The sequence below is a fragment of the Myodes glareolus genome, chromosome 1, assembly GCF_982192425.1.
Source record: "Myodes glareolus chromosome 1, mMyoGla1.1, whole genome shotgun sequence".
Taxonomy (NCBI): Eukaryota; Metazoa; Chordata; class Mammalia; order Rodentia; family Cricetidae; genus Myodes; species Myodes glareolus.
Window position 1 is genome coordinate 94,545,842 of NC_142026.1, and position 20,151 is coordinate 94,565,992.

A 20,151-nucleotide genomic window follows, 5' to 3' on the forward strand; every position below is an offset into this window, starting at 1 on the left:
CATCATCACAGACCATGCAGCAGAAATTTCTGTATGGTTAAAACACTGCTTCCTGTGGTTATGACCTAATAAGGTTCAAATCCAGGGATAACTACATCCATTGCCATGGTAATAAGGCAATAATTAGTCATATTAGAAGACGAGAAAGTCACGGGATCTGCATTCTAAATTCAGACATTGCCCTCCTGCTTCCCTGATATACATGGTCTTCAGTGTGCTCTAGAGCACATAGGAAGCTGACATTTAACTGAAGTCAACATTCCATGAATGTAACAATTATGAGATGATGACATCACCCTTGCTTTGTGTGCTGTGGTGTACCTCCTCATTTCATCATCCCTGGTTTTGTAAGTAAGCCCAACAAATCACTAGGTCACCAGGCCACACTTAAATGGATTTATTTCTTTGGTTTTTCAGTTATGGTTATCTGAGTGGTATTCATTCTCATCTGCAGCAAAACAAGGCAACACATATTTCTCAATGACAAGACTAATTCCTGGTATGTAAAAGAAAGTTACAGCCTACTGAAGCAGCCAGAAGTTGAAAAATAATGATATACATTTTTAATATTAAGTGTTCTAAAGAATATAATAGAAAATTTATCATATTGTCTGAGAAAAACAGAATCAGTGCATGACAAAGTTGGTTATAGAATAGTTTATAAGACAAGAAGTTAAATTTAAAAAGATCTTTCAAGGACTAAAATTGAAAAATTAATAACTTTTTCTGACACTATTCTTTCACACCTAATGTGGTTATACACCTCAACAGTTAGAGTTAAACCCAGATTGTAGTCTCCTTAATCACTGTCTTGGGTAAAAAAGCAAAACAAAACAAAACAAAAAACATAATAGGGAAAAAGATAACATAAAATAAACAAGGCCTACACATAGCCATGCCACTGCACTTGTCCTCCAATGTTTCTTATTCCTCTCCTATTATCTACAAATAACACCATGATCATTTATCCAAGACAGTCAACTGGGATCAAACAGCCTTTCCAATCCATTCTTTACTTGCATTAGATGTAGGTTTCCAAGTCATGTCTCTTTTCCTTTGCTGGTGTCTTCTTTACTGAGTCTGGAAAGGAGTGTCAAGCATTAGATACAGATCTCTCACAAAGCCTTCTAAATTAGCATATGAGAAAAATCTGTTGTCAAAGAAACAGACTAGAATACCACCCACTTTGAGACCATATACAGGAACAGTGAATACAGCAAAAGTCCATGTTATGCAAATGACCCAGAAAGCAGATACTTTGCAAAGAAAACACAAAATCCCTAATCCTCTATGTACCTCTGCCACTATTCCAACTTCTTTACTTTCTCCTACTCAGCTCACTTCCTCCCTGTGAGAAGGGTTCCTTCAGGAGACATTTTCTTGCTTTCCTTGATACTGTTCTTTTGTTCCTGTACAATGCCTTGTTCCAAGAATAAAAATCTGAAAATCCCAGCAGGTGTACACTAACTCCCAATATCCACCATTGTCAGTTGGCAAGGCTGCTAGTATGGAACTACAATTTATATTCTTAATTTCTTAAACATTTGACATACTCCCCTAAAGAATAATTCCAAATTGTAGGTATGAGTTAGGAAAGGCAATCTATAACATTGGTCATCTTTTATGTCTAACCCAGCTCGCAACTATAGAAAAATAACTTAAAAGTAGACTGAAGGCATGCTTCTTCTTTCCACTAATGTCTGACCACCGGAAAACCATCCAGACATGTGTGGAGTCACTTGGTTGTGGGCTACAGCAATGACAGTAGCTTTTACACCATGGCATAGCATCCTTGCCATCAACTCTGCTGTCTACTACCATTGCCTAGAGCTCCCCTGTATGTCAGGAGCCTAGCTCCACATGCCAGCTCTAGTTCTCCTTTTCTCACTCCTTAACATTGCTCCATACTTTCTTATTGTCATTTTGTATCCTTACTTTTATCTATATTTTGCTCATCACATCCTTTCTACCCTATTTCCCTTCATGCTTACTTACTGTAGACAGAGACATTTCTGAGGGAACAGATTTAGTAGCCCAGCTAGTAAATCACTTCATGAATCATGTTGATCATCAGAATAAAAAGCTGCCAGTGTACTTTTATCTTGGAATTAAAACTAATAGAAGACTGGAGACATTTAGGAAAGCTTGTACTCCATTAATCCTGATCATGGCAGAGCCTCTTAGAGGACAGTAAAAATAACTTAGAGATACCCCAAAGAGGGATTTAAATCCCAGTATGTTGGGACATAGTCCCAGGAGAGACTATACAAGGGATTGGTTCAAACACCAGCTATAGGATGAGTAAGTCCCAAAGAGTTAGGGGTTTAGCTCAGTGTTTTAACACCCTCTTAGGCTATGCTGAGGTTTACAGAAAACTCCTAAAATAAACAAGAATAGTTGGAGATGCCATAACCATGATGTCTTGAGGAATCTACAGGTGGGAAAGGTCTGCCTACATTTCCAGATGGCCTCCATTTCTTGACTTTCTCTTAGGAAATTTAATTCCTTGTGATTTCCTTAAAGTAGTACATCAGAGTTGAAATAATACTGATATTTAGTTGATACTAAAAGAAAAATAGGCTTCCTAAATGAACAAGCTTGGTACAATTGCTTAAGCTGTTTTTGATCATTAAAGAAGGAACACTAATATTTACAGTGATACTGTCTTGCTGTTGTATAGATTGGGTGATGGGTATTGGGTGTCTGAGGTAAGAATAGAAGGATATATACATGGTCTTACTTGTACAGATTGAGAGAAACAGAGGATCTAAGAGAAAGCTAAGAGACATTCAAATGGTTTATTTATTTAAAATCCCACTGAAAATACAGACTCTTTCAGTTTATGGATCATTGCTTGAGTTTACAATACCCCATAAATGTAAGGGAATGCTAGGAGCTTTTCTCATAAAAATGAAAGCAACCTTGGTAACCTGCTTTTGTGATAAGATCAGGGAAGATATAGAATTAGGAGGAGGGAAATCCTCCTTGATCTCTCAACAAGTAAGCTGAGACTTTTAGAAAGATAAACTTACTCACTTGGATCCCTTCTACTATTTATTTCTAAATTGGAGAAAGAGATTAGCCCGATTATACACGATAAGCTTTACTCTTGATCCCCTTTACTTTCAGTGGACCTTTGTAATATCTTGAAGACATAGAGGTATAAACATTTAACTTAGATTATAAAGCACACTGGCTTAATGTAGATATTGTGTATGATGATAATTGTTTTCGGGTAATTTTTTATGTATTCCAATTGGAGTCTAGAACAGCATGGGCCCTATAATCTATAAAAATAACTAAGTAACAAAATCTATGTCTATTCCATTATTGTTATACAGATTTTACTAATTATTTGAGAATTTCATATACACATATAATTTATTTTGATCATATTCACTCTGTCCCATCTCCCTAACTGTACCTGGGTCTGTATATACCACAGTCCCATTTTAATTTTGTTTCTTTTTCTTTTTGTAACAACTCGTCTAATTCAATTCATATTGCCAATATACTCATGGGTGTGGGGCCAATAACTAAGGCATGGTTGACCTATCAGGGGTCCCACAGTTATTACTACCACTTGAAAATGCAGGTTTCAAATAGGGTAGACAATTGAAGAATTCTGCAGTTTAGCAGAAACCAGTGGTTCCACACTGAGGCAAAAAAGCTTTTTTTCCCTCAGTGCTTTGCTGAATTCTGCAGAGTCAACACGTCATAACCACAGATGCTCTATAGCACAAGATACTTTATAATGGTCATGAAAGATAAGCCCATCACCCTCCATTGCTAGCTATAGCCACAGAGCATATCTTTCCTTGGACACAAATTTCCTTTAGAAATAAAGACAGTAAATAGCCTTAAACTGTGGACCTTGAACAGTCTAGAAAAACTCCTAAATTCGTGTGCTCAAATATTCTCTCATCAAAAGAAGATCAAAATCACCAGACAGTAGTTTTTGTGTATCTACTGCAAACTTTAAATGAAAAGTCAAAGTTTATATTAAATTATATCCCTTAGAGTATTGTTTCGAAGTAAAAGAAAAGAGTTAAAAAATTTCCATTGACTGTGAAACCGCCTAATACAATGAAAGAAATACATTCAAAGCTGTTTTCTTAAAAAAAAAAAAGAATCTCATTTCAGTGTTAAATTATTTGAGTATTGGATAACAAGAGATTTTTTTTTAAGAACTCATACTTTGTGATTTTACCCCCTCTTCTTTCTTCTTTTAAATTACAGAATACATTGCCTTTGTCTCCTAGTCTGGATTTGTTAAAAGTAAACAACTGAAAACTTCAAATTCCAGCATCTGTGATGAATAACGGTTATGAAAGAATTCACCCAAGTTATATAAGAGTATTAGGGAAGTTTGTTGAGCATACTGCAAGTGAAGGCAGGGAGGTAAGAGAAGAACCACCTGCCAGGGAATGGCAGTTGTTATTTGTGACTTGCCCTCTTTTGGGGTTGTTTCCCTGCCCTGCAGTTGAAAGAAGTTCTGATTGCTGATTGAATCGACTAGAGGTTTGGATTTTGCAGAGGAACAACTTTTGGAAGAAAGTCATTGCTAAGTTGCACACATCACTGTCCAAATTTACAATCCCCTCTTAACACAGAAAACTGAAAACTTTGGGATAGCCTAGGACCTACTCATTCTCCAGTATTAAAGAAGTCTTATTTATCTTTTATAATTTAGTTTTTTAATAGTCCTTTCTGGACCAGGCTTATTTTGCAGAAACTCCCTCATAGGGATCTTTGCCCTTTTCTCTCAATCATGGTACTTATTCTATATCTATGAGTAAGTAGATAAACAAAATATATTTTACCCATCTAACTACCTAATACTACAAGCAATAAAGTGAAAAAAATCATTGATATCAATAGTAACATAAATTAATCTCAGATAAAATTATGAGATGAAAATTATATTCACAGAAATAGTGAAAAAATTTCAAAAATACAGTCAAATATAAATGAATATTCAACATGTTTATTTTATGTCAAGTAAGGTGACATGAGTATACCATGTCTGAGTATATTACTGATATATTGCTTAATACAGAGTCAAAGCTAAAACCATTTTATGTAGATTAAAGTTAGTCATTTTATATTAATTTCCTAGTTAGAAGATTAATGATAAAAACACAGAAACTTCCCATTGTTAACAAGTCATGTATGAAGACATTAATAACTTTAAAATGTTATGAAAGTAGAAACCTTTTAACCTAATGCTGTGTCCCAGCAGAAATGCTCTTTGATAATCATGTTTTTAATATACAACATTATATATAGTGAGAAACAAAGAAAGAGAAAATTTAATACTGGGAGAAATACTAAATGAGAACGGCTAATATTTAAATATAATAAAAATAAAAGTTAATGAAGCTAAGAAAGATGTCCAAATTAGAAAGAAAGGAATCAATAAATGTCCAGAAGTTGCATGAAGATGAATATTATATATACTGTTATTATATTATAAAGTATTGTAAATACTATGTGCAAAATGTTTAGCATTATGGTATGCAAGCATCAAAATTATTAAATCTAAACCCCCTTCAGTGATTTTACAATCTTTATCTTCTTTAAAAATATTTTTTAACTTGGCACATTTGCTTAGAAATGAACAGAAATTTAATTGAAATAAGCAAAAATCTAATTTAAATGAACTGAGACTTAATTGAGTGAGCCTTCAAGTTTCCCAGGGTTTTCTAATTATTCATTTCTTTTGGTGAATGGTGAAATATAAAAATAGGTCTTTAATTTTAATTCATATATTTAATTTACATAATTATGCTTATAATGATTATTATACTCTTTTAAGAAATCACTAAAAATTATAAAAACATTGTTTTTACTAATTTTTTAGGATACCCTGTATGTGCTTGAGACAGTAATATTGAAAATAAAAAAAATTACACTCATAGAATCCCTATGGAATTTGATCATTTCTACAAAAAATCTATCATTAGTTTATTAAAAAATAAAATATATAATGCATATAATACTGCATGTCTGTGTAATAACGTATCCTGTTGACAACCGCTGGCCTTTGCATGCACATGCATGCTTATTCAAATTTAGCATGATTGGAAATGTACGGATTCATACACTCAAAAAGAAAGTTTATAAAATACCATCTGGAAATTCAAAATAGACTGTCCATAGTTAAGTAGCATGTTTTATAATAGAGCATTAGATGATTGTAGCAATTTTCTTAAGTAGAAAACATCCACAAGTATTGGTAGTCCAATGTTTAAAATGAGACTATCTCAGGGTGAGTATGGGGCTCCATTCCTATAATCTCAGAACTCAGATGAGGGCACAAGGATGAGGAGTTGAAGGGGAGTCTAGACTCTAAAGTTAGTATGAAGCTTCTTGGAATACACATGACCAAGTATAACAGAATCAAAACTCAAACAAGCCAAAAAAATCTACTAGTTTTGATAGACTATCAAAAAGATTTGCAAGAAAGTATGTTGTGTAGCAAGTCTCCCTCTGAGTGAGAGATTTTAAGGAGGTCTCTCATTCCTGGAAATGCGGTTTTTGCTTAATGACTAATAGATATTTAGAAGAAAGATTTTCAGCCCTGCTATCTGGTTACATCTCCATCTCTACCTCTATCTCCACTGTCTCCTTCTCTAACTCTATTTATTGCTATGGCTATTTCTCCTCTTTGCCTACAAATTTAAGGCATGTGTTAGTTTTTTTATACACATTTACATTATCCTTCTCTTCCTTCTTTCTTCACTCACTCGATAAACTTTTGACCTCTAATATTTCCATTCTCTACCTTCATATCACCTCATTCTGACATTCCCCTCCCTTAAGGAATTTACTATCCCAATGACCCTTCTAAATTTTCTTGTCTTGTAAAAGTATCCCAAGTAGACCTAATGATTTTATGATAGGATCCACATATGAGAAAGAAAATGAGGCATTTGTCTTTATTAGCATGAGCTAGTATAAGATTTTGCCATGTTGTTTAATTATTTGTACATTAATAATTACATTTTCTATAAATGAAATTCTACTCTACTATTTATCTATCAATCTATATATTATGTAACACTACAAATAGAGAAATTGATTTATATAATTATTATTTAAATATCAGTTGGTGGAAATCTAGGCAGGTCCTTTTTCCTGGCTACTGTGAGTAGAGCATCAGTGAACATGCTTGAGCAAGCATATCTATAGTAGATCACAGAGTCTTTCAGGGGTGATACAGCCAGGTCATATGGTAGCACTGTAATAAGAGCACCAGCTAATGCTCACACCAACAGTTAATTACCTCAAAGATGGTTGCCATTTTATTTCTTTATGATAGCTACTCTGACTAGAGTGAGATGGAGTCACAAAGGAATTAGAATTTGAATTTTGTGGTAGCAGATGACGTTTAAAACTTTTTAAAATGTTTACTAGCAATTTGGATTGTTTCTATTGAAAATTCTCCTTCAAATTCATGGATCTGTGTTTTCATTGGGTTGTCCTTCTAGGTGTTTGGTTTTGTGAGTTTTTGTGTACTTTGGATATTATGATCTGTCAGTTGTGTAACTGGCTAAGATTTACTCCTATTCTTCCCCCATTGTATTTATTATATGAAACTGATATAGAGGTATTCATATTATTATATGAAACTGACCTGGAGGTGTTCTCCCAGGTCACAAACATTTGTAATGCTGATATGGCATGATGATATCTTGGTTGTACAAATAAAGCTTACCTAAATTCAAAGGGTGAAAAAATCCACTAGCTAACAATTGAGGTCTAGAGGTCTGTTCATACACACAGGAAGTGACATGGCTGAGTGGTGTGGGAGGTTCTTCTGCCTATGTGTTGCTTTCATTGGTAAATATATAAAGGAACTGCTTTGAGTCTATAACAGAGCTATAGGGAAACAGAGCTAGGTGGGGAAAACTAAACAGAATGCTGAGAGGAGGAATGTGGAGTCAAGGAGAGATGACATGGAGCCACCACCGAAGTAAGACATGCTGAATCTTTGCCAGTAAGCCACTGCCATGTGGCAATAAACAGATTAATGGAGATGGGTTAAATTAAGATGTAAGAGTTAGCCAATAAAAAGGCTAGAGCTAATGGGCCAAGCAATTAGCCCATTAATTAATATATTTCCTGTGTGATTATTTTGGATCTAAGCTAGTCTGGCAGCCAGGACCAACAAGTGGCTCCTTGCAACTGCTGGGCAGAGAGAGTCAGTGATAAGGTGGGAGAAAATGGGAACTCAGTCTTTTTTTGGCTATGAAGTTGAGAGGTAAAGTGGCTGTAGTTTTGCTCCTTCAACTCTCTAATCCCTCAGCATTTTCCAAATATCTAACTCGAGCCTTTTACTCATAGTAATAGTCTTAATAAGGCCTATTAGAACTTGTGCTACAATATGGAGAAAAAATACCAACAGTGTTACCGAGCTGTGAACACTATATGCTATAGTGTCAACCTGCTGAGCAAGATGTAACCATTAGTGGAATATTAGCACAATTTTTATGGAAGGAATTAACTAAACCATGATTGCTTTAAGGCCCACTCCACAAAAGGAAAGTCATGCTCCTGAGTGTCCTAGTTACAGACATTGGGGAGGAAGCCAAAAAAAAAAAACCCTACAAAACAAGAGATGTGTAATCTAATCCCACAAAACAGTTCTGAGTTGAGATGAAACATGATAAATATTGTTGACTACAGAGTCCTCATAACTTATTATTATATGTCATTCTTTCATATGACATCAATAGAGACTTATATTACAGTTTGGTTATATAGTCCAAATGGACCTAAAAAGGTGACAGTTGTGATTTACCTGTTCAAATATGAAAAAAAAAGTTGTCTTTAACTGACTTGGGCACACCACACATTCCATACTTACTTGCATTAATGCAGATATAAATGTAACCTTTAAATGTCTGTGTGCTTTCAGAGAAAGGGAATCAGACTCCAAAGTAAGCAAGTAACCCAAGTTGTCCAGCCTCTCACAATGCCTCTGTTGCAGTTTTCTCAAAGTTCTGCATTCAAAACAGCTATAAAACTCTGGCTGAGATGGTCCAGCCTCACAGACTACTTTAGCCAGGACTTGACCATTATCTTAATTTTATCAGGGTACCCGCAAATACTAGCACCCCCAGACAACAGGAAGCAATATAGAGAACATAAGGCCCATATTCTGAAGAGATATTGTGGATGATTTTGGTTATTTGGTGGGTTATAGATGTTTGTCATTGTTTAGGGGGGTTGATTACAAGTTGTTAATGTTGTTGTATAAAAAAGATAAGTAAAGAAGTTAGATTCAATGATTTCTTTCTGAAGGAAAAGGATATAGGATAAAATTTATGAGATCAAAAAGTGCATTGTTGAGTCTACTTTTAAACAATCTGTAGTTTCAAATATTTTCATTGTTGGATTTTTATATATTGATACATACTTAAGGCTATTTTTGTTATGCTGCATATATGTTTGTATTCTTATTTAAGGTATTGTACCTATACCATTCACTTTTAATGGTTATATAAAAATTTAGTCATTAAAAGTTATTTAGAATCTCTTTCTCTTTCTTTCTCTTCTCTTCTCATCTCCTGCTCCTTTCTCCAGAGGCAAGTCTCCTCACTCCCTTTTCCCCATCTCTCAATAAACTCTTCACCTAAAAAAAAAAAACTACTTAGGATAATAAATACAGGTTAAAAGTTAGCCATCTATAACTATCAAGCATAACTTACAGTCATGATAGTAATATTAGGTGTGTTTTCAAGGTCATAGTCATACAGAGATATAGTTTAGCTATGTAGATTATCTTCAAACACTTCAAAGACCTACAGAATACACCATTCAAAATGTTTTGAAAACTTTTCATGACAGTGAGACACACCTGCTCCTGGCAGCACCAATTTACCTCAAAAAAGGATGAAGGGCAACAGAGACTCTCCATATCGATTTTTTTTCTCTTTCTGTCAAAAGATAGACATTTTGCAAGAAACTGCCCTTGCCTCAATTGCGTACAATATGCTGTAAAAGGATCAGCAGGCTGCATACCAGCCTGGATCCCGACTAGTTTACCCCCAAAATAATTACATAGAAACTGTATTCTTTTAAACACTGCTTGGTCCATTATCTGTAGCCTCTTATTGGATAAATCTCACACCTTGACTCAACCCATTTCTAATAATCTGTATTTCATGAGGTCGTGGCTTACAGGGAAATATTCAGCATGTCTAACCTGGCAGCTTCATGGCAGAGGCTCTCTTGACCCTGCTTTCTTCCTCCCAGAATTCAGTTCTGTCTTTCCCACCTACCTATGTTCTGACCTATCAGGTCAGGCAGCTTTCTTTATTAATTAATCAATGAAAGCAACAGATAGATAGAAGACTCTCCTACCTCATTATGCTTTCAAAACACAAAGAGAAGCAATTGCCTAACTTTTCCAGGACAGAGAGGTCAGTCCTTCAAAAATTCCTACTTCACAGAAAAGTGTGTGAGATAATCTATACTTACAAACTGAAGACAGATGTCCCAACAGTGTAGAAGAAACTTGGGTGAATGTCCGGGTAGCCAACTGTCTGTCATTTCTTTTAATTTTTTAAATTGCTTGCTCTGAACTTCCTGATTACTAAGGTAATATTATTATTCTATATTATGTTATATTATACTATATTGTATCATATTATATTATATTTTACTATATTATATTATATTATATTTGAGGTCTTTAATGGAGTTGAAGACTAGATAGTAATAATTATAGTTTTCTTTAGTTATGATAAGAAGTAATTTAGATACAGGACTTTGAACCCATTAAGATAGAATAAATGCTTTACAGAAGCTTCTCAGTTTCAGGAGGTCCCATTTATTCATTGATTCTCTTATTGTCTATGCTACTGGGGTTCTACCTAGGAAGCGGTCTCCTGTGCCTATGTCTTGTAGACTACTTCCCACTTTCTCTTCTATCTGGTTCAAAGTGGTCAGATTAATGTTGAGGTCTTTAATCCATTTGGACTTGATTTTTGTGCATGGTGATAGATATGAATCTACTTTCATTCTTCTACAGGTTGACATCCAGTTATGCCAGTACCATTTGTTAAAGATGCTTTCCTTCTTCCATTGCATACCTTTAGCCCCCTTGTCGAAAATCAAGGGTTCATAGGTTTGTGGGTTAATATCTGGGTCTTCTATTCGATTCCATAGGTCGACTTCTCTGTTCTTATGCCAGTACCAAGCTGTTTTCAATACTGTAGCTGTGTAATAGAGTTTGAAGTCAGGGATGGTTATACCTCCAGATGTTCTGTTATTATATAAGATTGTTTTGGCTATCCTGGGTTTTTTGTTTTTCCATATAAAATTAATTTTTATTCTCTCAAGGTCTGTGAAGAAGTTTGATGGGATTTTGATGGGGATTGCATTGAATCTATAGATTGCTCTTGGTAGAATTGCCATTTTTACTATGTTGATCCTCCCAATCCAAGAACAAGGAAGATCTTTCCATTTTCTGGTATCCTCCTAAATTTCTTTCTTCAAAGACTTAAAGTTCTTGTCAAATAGGTCTTTCACTTCCTTGGTCAGAGCTGGGAGAAGATCTTCACCAACCCCTCATAAGATAAAGGCCTGATCTCCAAAATATACAAAGAACTCAAGAAACTAGACAATAAAACTCTAATTAACCCAATTAAAAAATGGGGTGCTGATCTCAACAGAAAATTCTCAACAGAAGCACTTCGAATGGCCAAAAGACACTTAAGGTCATGCTCAACATCCTTAGCGATCAGGGAAATGCAGATCAAAACAACTATGAGATACCATTTTACACCGGTCAGATTAGCTAAAGTCAAAAACATCGATGATAGCTTATGCTGGAGAGGATGTGGAGTGAGGGGAACACTCATCCATTGTTGGTGGGAATGCAAACTTGTACAGCCACTGTGGAAATCAGTGTGGTGGTTTCTCAGGAAACTGGGAGTCAACCTCCCTCAGGACCCAGCAATTCCATTCTTGGGAATATACCCAAGAGATGCCCTATCATACTACAAAAGCATTTGTTCAACTATGTTCATAGCAGCACTATTTGTAATAGCCAGAACCTGGAAACAACCTAGGTGCCCCTCAATAGAAGAATGGTTAAAGAAGGTGTGGAACATATTTACACTAGAGCTTTACTCAGCGGTAAAAAAACAATGACATCTTGAATTTTGCATGCAAATGGATGGACATAGAAAACGCTTTACTGAGTGAGGTAAACCAGACCCAAAAAGAGGAATATGGTACGCATTCACTCATAAGTGGATTCTAGCCATAATTAAAGGTCTTTGAGCCTATTATTCGAGATCCTAGAGAAGCTAAATAAGAAGGTGAAACTGAAGAAAATCATGTACTTATCCTCCTGGAGATTGGAAATAGACAAGAGTCCCAGGTAACCTCGGGTGCATGGGGGCGTGGGTGGGAGGGTTGTTGGAAGGGGAGAGGGTTAGAGAGAAGGGAGTAGGGAAGGAATGGGGAAAACTCGGGGACTGAGATAGGGGGAGGGAGGAAGGATGGATATGGGATCAGGGAAGAATATATTTCAACTAAGGGAGTCATTTTAGGGTTTACAAGAGACTTGATTATAAATGGGATCTCAGGTCCAAGCAGAGATCCCCAGACTGTTCTCTAGACAGAGGAGAGGGTGCCTGAACTGGCCTTGGCCTATAACCATACTGAAGAAGATTTTGCTTATCACCATAGATCCTTCATCCGACGATGGATGACGATACAGATGGAGACCCACACTGGAGCACCGGACTGAGCCCCCCATGGTCCAAATGAGGAGCAGAAGGGGGAAGAACATGAAAAAAAAACTCAGGAACGCGAGGGGTGCGATCACCCACTGATACAAGGGGACTGATCTAATGAGAGTTCACCAAGGCCAGTTGGACTGGGACTGAACGAGCATGTGATCCAACCAGATTTTCTGAATGTGGCCGGATTCTCTGAATGTGGCTGGCCCGGAGCCTTTCTGAAAAGCCACTGACAATGACACTGGGACTTGTTTCCTCTGCATATACTGGATTTTTGGGATCCAGTCTGTTTGGATACTCACCTTCCTGGACCTGGAGGGAGGGGGGAGGAACTTGAACTTTCCACAGGGCTGGAAGCCTGACTGCTCTTAGGGATGGAGAGGGAGGAGGAGGGGGACGGGGGGAGTGGGAGGGTGTTGGGAGGAGGGGCGGAAATGGAAACTTTCATAATTTAATAAACTTTGAAAAAAAAAGATAGAATAAATGATGAAGTATTTTCTCCAATTATAACAAATACAAATGGACTGGACATTGTAAATGCAATTTTTACCTGATAATCACTCCTATTTTTTATAGTTTTACTACATTAGAGTTAAAACCTTTTTACTTATACAAAAAGGGTGAAGTACTGAGGAATAATCTCTTTATAATGTAAAAATCTGTCACTAAGATTTACTTAATAAAAATATAATTAAATGTCTAATAGCTAGATAGGATTTTCAAGGTAGAGAGAACACTGAAAAGAAGAAGGACTTAGTTTTGAGGAGTAACTAGGAATATACAGAGGAAGGAATATAGACATTACCAAGTAAAGGTAACCCAGACACATAAAAGAACATAAATTTTAAAAAATGTGTTAATATAAGTTATAAAAGCTTGTTAGTAGCAAGCCTACGCTATTGACTGAGCTTTTAAAATAAATAATAAGTTTCTGTCTGGTGATTTGGGAGCTGATTGGTAGAACAGGAAAATCCACCTACACAGCGACTTGTTATAGATCCAGTATTTCAACATTATATACCAAAGAAGAGGCACTGGGATCTACTGGATAGCTCCAAATACACAGCTATCCCTGCTTTAACTCAGTGAGTAACAAGGGGGAAAAGGTATAAATGTGAAAAGGAACCACAGGGAGAAGGATGGGTAGGTAATGACACTGAGTGAAACAGACAGGACAGCAGGGGTTTCAGTCACCAGAAAGCATTTTATACACGTATGAAGTTTTCAAAGAAAGATATTCAACAGCTATTCAAAAATGTATCTACTTAGAGACCTACGATATCTTTTCTTTTCACTGCTCACTGTTAATAAGAGAAATAATAATTATTGAATGTGACTCACTATTATTGTGAAGAATTTATCAACATTTGCAAACCACACACAGCAAATGGTTATATTAGACTGAAAATAATCATTTCCCTTACCTCTCATTTGTATTACATTTCCATTTTCTCTTTTAAAATGCGGAGACAATTACATTAATTTTTTTCTATAAAGACATAATGATATTAACAGTAATTTTTATAATTCAATTCTTCTCTAATTGTGTTAAAATTTAATGTAGTCTGGAAATGAAAATTCTAGCAAAAACATAATCTACATAAAACATGAGGCAACATGAAACAGTGATTTGGAAGAGAGTCAAGAGTTATTGCATATATATTATCGTTCTTTGTTAGGAGCCCCCCAAACACACACACACACACACACACACACACACACACACACATGCACATACACATATGCACACACACATACATACACATACACTCACATGCATTCAAAACTCAGAGGTAAGAAAATTTTTATTGCTTCTATGAGCACTAGACATATGCCTTTTTTGTCTATATTTGTAGCCCCAGGTATTTGGATTTCAGATAGACAAGGATACTTGAAGAATACACTAAAACTGGCACCCTTGAGACAATTTGCAGGTCAAAATAAACATTAATCTAAAAATATATCACGTATATGTTTTCTATTAAAGATATTTTAACAAAGAAATAATTTTCACATTATTAAATGTGAGTTTAATAAATTTCATTTTATCATGTATCTATAGAAATTGCAATGAGCCATATTAAACTAATCATGGTGAGACAATAACTACTTCATCCACAGTATCCTTGTTGTAAAAGAAAGAATACTGAGTTTGAGGACTCCAAACCTTTAAGAACTATTATCTGAAATTTTTTTAAAGAAGTAATAGGACCTAATAAACCATACAAATACATAAGTAATAAAACTGATAAATTCATTCATGTATTTATGGTCAATCTTGGTTGTCATGTCAATGAGATATGGAGTCAACCAAGAGATACACAATTATAGGCTGGTCTCTTAAGGACACATATTGGGAGAATTGACTAAGAAAGGGGGGGTTTCCACAGATTGGGCTATATTTTCTAACAGTGTTCTAGATATAAGGAGGTCACAGTGAGAACCCTGGCTGTTTGTCTTTCCTTTTTCACTCCATAATAGTGAATGTACTTACTCAGCTGTTGCGGTGGCTGCTGCTGCTGCTGCTGCTGCTGCTGCTGCTTCTGTCTTTTAGGGGTACCGGAACTCTCTGGTCTTCCTAAGCAAACTGAAAAATAACGAATTCCCCAGAAATTTGTTGTGGCCCCTCCTCATGAACCCTACTGCCACCAGGACTTCTGAGGCATCCAGCCTTATGTCCTGAGAAGTTACTGGACCCGAATCTCTCCATTCTGAGCCCACTGTTGGAATACCTACCGTGTATTGTGTAATTGAATCTAATAATCTTTTTATGTAGTACTCACACATATATAATATAGCCATTCTTTCCATTAGCCTTGTTACTCTGGAGAACCATGGTTAATACAGCACCATGTATTATAATACAGCACCACATATATAATATAGCCATTCTTTCCATTAGCCTTGTTACTCTGGAGAACCATGGTTAATACAGCACCATGTGTTTGATATAGGAACAGTTTAGAAACATTTCATGTTTCTCCTCTCATATTAAGAAAACAAACATAATTCAACTTTATGCTGAATGTACTGAGTTGGGCTTTAAACAATGTTTATGATCATGTGATTGACTTCTAGGTTGTCTATAAAAGTAATTGGGGTGGCATTATCAGGTTTTTCACTTTAAAGTAAATCTATGATTCACGTGGGAGACTTTCTGTTCTCACAAATATAGTTTTCTTTTGTCACTATAACTTTCTTATGTCTACAATAAGCCTAATTCTTAGCTGTTCCAGAATAGAACAAGTCAGCAACAGAAATTTATTTACACATCTCATTTCAGTCCCAATGATTAATTTCCCAAATTCCAAAATATTTAGGTAAGAATGAAAGTCCATGTATAAATTTCCTAGCTCTCTAACTCAAATTACATTGGAATCCTACCGCTCAGGAATTAGGAGATACCAACACATGCAGTAGTCATGTTTATATAGACCCCATACCTGAGCAAGATGCTTTTCAGAATTCCTTCATTCTGCAGATCTATTAGTCAGTTCGGATGGGAGAGAAGAGACTGGTTCAAATCTACCATCTAATGATGCTACAAAGTCCTCAATGAATACTGGATCCAGTGTATCCAGAGCTGTTTCTACGCCTTTCTTCTGCTTCTTAATTCTGGAGTGAGACCTGAGGAAAAATTGGTACTTGACTGACTGGTAAGAAGATAGAAGATACTTAAGGAATTACTATACAACCTACTAATGCCTGGGAAAATGGATTGATGTATTAAAAAACATACAATTTACAGGAGAAGACAACGTAATGTGAAGATGAATTTTAAGACAAGGATGAAGAGATGCATTTGAAATTTAATATCCATGAAAATTTCTATCAAAAGTCTCAAGATGACCTCCCCAGTGAGAACATCTACTCTTATCCAGTATCCACTGGATGTCTATAGGTGTATGGTGAAAGTACATAGAGTTGTAGCCAATTGTATTCTGAATTCTTTCCTTGAGGCTAATTCAAGTTGGACTTATTCTTCCGTGTGTCCCAAGGGATGGCAGTCAAGGTAGCACTGTTAAAGTAAACACATAACTGTGCACATTGTGCCATGTAAATCCTCCATCTAAAGGAAGAGATCTTCCAATATGAATATACTTCCTTAGGCAATTATTTAACACCAAGGAGAAGCTATAGCTACAACAACATGTACATTTCACATGAAAATTATTGATATAGCTGTAATGGCAGATGTATTTTTTTTTTGCATGGACTTAAATACTTACTGTATGCTAAACATGTCTTAAGTCAGAGCCCTATTTATAACGGGAAGGATAGATTTAGATAAAGCTACCTTTAGTGGCAGCAATAGAACTGGTGCCTAAGGGAGCAGAATTTCTGTCAGGATGCAGCCTGAGCATCCAGACTGCTGATAGAGAAGCAGGCCTGTAGCTGCACAATCACAATTGTTGGCTGAAACAGCAGAAAATTAAGACAAGGTCATTGTGCTGAATAAACAACACCTTAAAAATAAAGGCACAGTATCCATTTACTTAAAGGTGCCTAAAAATTTGGCAAGAATTTCCACATAAAGCCTGAGAGAGCTTTAAAAAAAAACGATTTTTAGACAGACAAGAACAGAGTCAAGCATAGCTTCTTGGTATCTTTTGTCCAGTATCTCTGTTTCCTGGTGGCAAGCAAAGCCACAGCTCATTTAAGAGAGGCTTCTTGACTCAGCTTTAGCTGCAAAAACCTCACAGCTTTATTAAGAGGCTCCACCACCAAACACTTAAATGTTCTTTAAAATTTTTTTGACTGTGAATGAGCTAATTACAGAGAGACATTTCATTGTACATACTGCTAAGCTAAACCAACATTTTTTTTTTTTTACTAGAAAAGTTCTTATTACCCCAGGAACCTTTTTTACTGAGCACATCACAATTGTAACTTCCCTTCCAAATGTTTTAAGTGTGTTCCATGTAAAGTGCATCCTGATCCAGAATCCATTTAGCTTCAGCTATGAGCATTTTAATCCCAACCACAAAATTAACTACAGAAATCCACGCAACTCTGCAAGCCTTAGGCCTCTTATTTTATTGTTCAAATATAATAGTAAGGGGGTGCTAACCTACTAGTTATTTGCAGCTTTTTTGTTGTTTGTTTGTTTTAATTTTGATACCATGAAGAAATCTAGCTCCTCTCCCCTTGCTAAGGCAAAAATATCCCTAAATGACAATGTATTAGGTCTTGCAGACTCCATACTCGTAGTTGCTCTGCCTTACCCAGAGCCAGTAGACATGGAAAAAGTACATGAATGACTTTCTCATAAAGTAATCATCCTCAAAAGATTATTATCAAAACAGATCAAATACATTTCTGTCAAAGGAAATGTGCTAAAAGTCAAAACATTTTTCTCACTTATTGTTAAAATACCCGTTTACAGAAAATATTGGCATTTTCTAATATAAAACATGGAAATGGTATAATAATTTAAGGACCATGAGAAGAATAGATATTCAATCAATAGAGTAAAGATCAGCAATGAATTAAACAATCAGAGACCACCTTGCAAAATTTAATGGTTTCACTTGTCCTTAGGTACATTTGCAAGTATTTCTTCATTTAATAGGATGTTCACATACTATGCTTTGCATTAGAGTCTTTGTCCTTTACACTATTTTACGGTAGGATCTAACTTCAAACATCTATTTTGATATCTTACACATGGTACATTTTAATTATACGCTCCTTATAATTAAGTTGATCATAACCTTTTTAAATATAACTTAACCTGAAAATATTCCTGTGTTCTTCTGAATTTAATATAGAGTCATTTTCATTACAAGATAATGTATTAAACTTTATCTTTTACTGCACTTTATTTTTATTTATTTTATTTAAGACATAATAACTTTATTTTCCTCTTTTTCCTTTCTTTCTTCTAGTTTCTCACAAGTCTTCTCCCTCCAATTACTTCCACCTCTCTAATTAACAGCATCTTTTTCTTTGATTATTATTGCTACACACACAAATATGAGTGTGAGCGAATATAGAAATTCAACAAGCTAAGATTGTTTTGTTTTCTTTGTGTGTATGTCTATGCATACACCCCCCCACACACACACAATACACATCCTAAAGGAAGATGTAGAACCTTAGACCATAGACTATACAAACCACAAACTAACAAAAATCCCCTTATCAGGCACAAGAAACCTTCTGAACCATCTATCAAAGTAGAGACTCACAAACAATATAAACTATTCCTGTCATGCTCAGTGGCCCCTCAGAGTTTAAAGTTAATCCCCTATTGCTGAAGATACTTCACACTTGGGACTCAAGTCTTGGCTGATGCATGCTGTTTCTAATCTAAAATCCTCTTTCTTGGGTTCTAGCATCCATGGTACCAGAAAATACTATGCAAGCTGCCAAAAGGAAGAAAGCAATTAGTAGTTCTACTCAACTACAACATCTATAAACCACAACAAAATAATCACAATGGTGAAATAAAATGGCATTCACATGCTGGTGGTAACCAATGGCTGTCTACTTAGACTTAAGGCCTACTCTAAAGAAAGGAAGTCATGCTTGATATTAGAAACCTGGCTTATTAAACAATAAATTGTCAAGTAAATTAAACTTGAATCATGGAAAACAGGTACCATTTTGTAATATTTCCATTGTCTGTTCCTATGACTGGCATGTGATTATGGATGCAATACTAAATCAGGAAATCATGCATCTATAAAAAACAATGAGAAAATTTTTCTCATTACCATTGGTTTTACCCATGTGCATATTTGCAATAGCATACTCTCTAAGTCCTGTTGCTTCAAATGCTTCCATTTTGGTAGTTTAATTAATTAGAATTAGATTCAATTACATAGTTATTAAATTTAATGCTGCATTTAGAAACTCTGTTACATGACAACCCCTACATTTTTCTAAAGCATTACTCTTTCATTATTTGGAAAAGAAAGCCATCAATGAAAATCAGTTTGTAATATTTTTCCTGTAAGCCATATGAAGATTTTAATGTGGAGGGAGCTGCTTTTGTGGATCAGTTTTGTTTGTTTTAGTTGCTGCTTAATCTCTCACAAAGCTTAGGACTACTTATTAGTCAGTCCCAATCAAAAGCACTGTCTGATTAAATTGCTCTCTCTAGAACCATTGGGACAACTTTGTTAGTGCTTTAATTCGTGGGCATAGGGCAAGTGCATTTTCAGGAAGTCTTGACAGCTTAGATAGAGTCCATTTGGACACAAAGGACACAGGACTCAAAATTGTGCACAGTTGCAAAGTTTTGATTGCATGAATTATACATGATGGGTGACCAGCCATTTGCGCTCAAGGGTGTTAGCCAATCAGCACAGGTGCGGGACAGAAAGTAAATTGGGGTGAAGGAAAATCATAACTCAGGAAAGCACTTGTTCTTTTGGTCTCTGCC

The 20,151-nt window shown here is 35.6% G+C and overlaps 1 long non-coding RNA gene across 1 annotated transcript; it reads left to right on the plus strand.

Annotated features, from left to right (window-relative positions):
• The first annotated feature begins 356 nt into the window (after window positions 1–356).
• LOC125394307 (uncharacterized) lies at window positions 357–19,227 on the plus strand. The gene is made up of 3 exons (XR_007230175.3): window positions 357–499; window positions 16,243–16,417; window positions 19,100–19,227. It is a non-coding gene; the product is annotated as an uncharacterized LOC125394307 (long non-coding RNA).
• Window positions 19,228–20,151: the final 924 nt, after the last annotated feature.